Source organism: Theobroma umbraticum, unplaced genomic scaffold (assembly GCF_002168275.2).
Source record: "Theobroma umbraticum cultivar Fairchild unplaced genomic scaffold, ASM216827v3 scaffold_81.0, whole genome shotgun sequence".
In the NCBI taxonomy this organism is placed as follows: domain Eukaryota; kingdom Viridiplantae; phylum Streptophyta; class Magnoliopsida; order Malvales; family Malvaceae; genus Theobroma; species Theobroma umbraticum.
Genome location: NW_018397268.1, coordinates 854,637 through 857,010, shown reverse-complemented (window position 1 = coordinate 857,010; position 2,374 = coordinate 854,637). Strand labels below are relative to the sequence as shown.

General features: G+C 32.6%; 1 protein-coding gene across 1 annotated transcript in view; it reads left to right on the top strand.

Moving 5' to 3' along the window:
* Window positions 1–2,374, top strand: part of LOC110425013 (uncharacterized) — a 9,988-nt gene that overhangs the window by 3,103 nt on the left and 4,511 nt on the right. The gene's annotated exons all lie outside the window — the stretch shown is intronic.

Here is a 2,374-nt window from a genome sequence, read left to right as displayed (position 1 = left end):
GATTCTCGATTTTCGCTTGCTCGAACAAATTTGTGAAAACAATGAGAGAACAAGAAGTCAGCCGAACATGGAAGGAAAGATGTTGGAGAGTTTGGTTTCTTTCACTAAAATAGGAGTTGCATGCTCTGCAGAAGCACCTGGTGAAAGAATTGGAATCAAAGATGCTATCACAGAACTACTTGCAATCAAGGCAAGGTTGCTTCGGGCTGGGATCCATAGAAGGGACAGGAGATAGGGAGCAGCCATTGGTGAATCAGAAAAAACTTTTACTCCATGTTTTGTTTCAATAATTCATATTTGAACTTAGTTTTGCATGTCTTAAAATCCTTTAAACTAGGTTTGTCTGTACAAATTTAAATTCTGCAAAATCCTATTTTCAATTTGTATTTTCTGGCTTCCTTGATAGATCAAAGATATGTATAAAACTTTGAAATCTTGTTTAACGCCTTGAAAATTTCATAAAGAGTAAAATTAAATTGGTAAAAAAGAACCAGCAGTAGTTATACTAAAACAATGACTCGGATAACATATCCTTTTCTCTCAATTTTCTTCCTAGAGTTGTATTTATGACAGAACTCGGTCAATACTTAACGAGGTCCTGCTTTCCATATTGTTCCATAGCTCAACTTGATTAAAACAAAAAAAAAAAAACTGCAACTCCCTTGACAAACTCTGCATAAAGTTATCATTGGTAGTAAATAAGCTCATTTTAGCATTTCATAAGAAATAAAGAACCTAAAATTTTGAAACATTTTCATTAGAAGTGAAAGGAGATTAAACCCTTTTATTTTTTTTTATTCTCATATTTTATGGTTTTCAATTATTTTTTTTATATTTGTACTAAGTTGAGCATCTATTCTTTTATTTTACCTACTTAAACTCTTGTACAAATAATAAAACAAATGTTATTTTCAACAATTGATTTATGTATATATGAAATTTGGCAAGACTGTTGATTAAGCACAATAAGAACTGATGATATGACCTATCACATCACAATAAATTCCTTATCATTAGTTTTTAGTGTATTTGGTAAGCACCTCAAGAAAAATTTTATATACATGTGAAGTTATCACTGCATATAAAATTAATTACTCTTTGATTTCAAAAAAAGTATTCAATTAGATAAAATAAAAGAATAAGATTGACCAATTAGATTGTAAATAAAAAAAAACTTGATTAAGTAAGATAAAAATATAAAACTTTGTTGAATCTTTAAGTTTTTATTTTTTTCTTCAATTACAGTTATTTTGTCAAAAGCCGAACCACGTGTATGTCATTAGCTTCCCACTAAGTGTACAGGGAGGGAGAAAGGGCATGAAACGTGGCCCATCTCTACAACTATTCCTTGTCGTATAATTTTCTCTTTCCTGTTGAAAACTATTGTGGCCTCCATTGTTAATATACAGAAGATTTGTTTTTTTTGAAAGGAATATACAGAAGCTTTGTTGCTCCACTTGTTCTGCTTCTTTATGCTCGATTTCCTCTGAAAGTATTTAGTTTTATTCTTGAATATTTCAACAAAATTTAATTGTAAAAAAGCATATAATTCAGAAACTTTTTTTTATTATTTTAACGTATCTCTTGTAGTAACATTTATGCAGCTGAAGCTATGAGAATATAGTTTAATAGTAATAATTTAGTATTATTTAGCTTGCAATGTAGTTGCCCTTTTAGTAATGGAAGTCTTGTCCATGCAGCTGGAGCCTACATATCCTCCAGCCAACGACAAGTTTTTCTTGACCACCGTCTTAGACGGTATCTGTTACGTCAACTATAATGAAAGTGATCAGTGTTGAAATACTCGCGCTAAAAGCGGTCTAGATTCATGTAAGTACAAAATTTCATTTAATTCTTGGAAGTGTAGTTCCTTTGTCTTGTCTGAAAAGTCAAAAACAAAAGAGAAGACCAATTTCAGTTTCAGAGTGTTTTCTTGTAGCGAAGACCTGTCCTTTTTGGGAGAAGACTTACACAATCAATGTTATTTTTTCCAACGTTCCAATCTTCCATGTGGACCTCTCATGGATGAAATTTCCAGGTGGGGCAAAGGAGTAGTCTTTAGCGATGCTGCCAGGGCCTAGCCAACCAATTCTGAATCCTTTTTTAGATGTGGTAAGAGAATTGGGAGGACATGGACAGTAACTAAGCCTGCTTGTTGCTGAATTCAATTCCTCTCCCAAGCTAATTTTCTTCAAAGAAAATGGGTAAATCATTCTTAGGAAACATATGCATCCATGACATTAACTTGTTTGTTTGCTTTGTTATTGTACTCAGCTTATTTCTACCAGGATCCCTGAAATTTGCATCGCCCTTGGGGAACGAAACTGACAGAATAGCTTTGCTTTCTATAAAGGATCAGCTTGTTGGTGCTTAT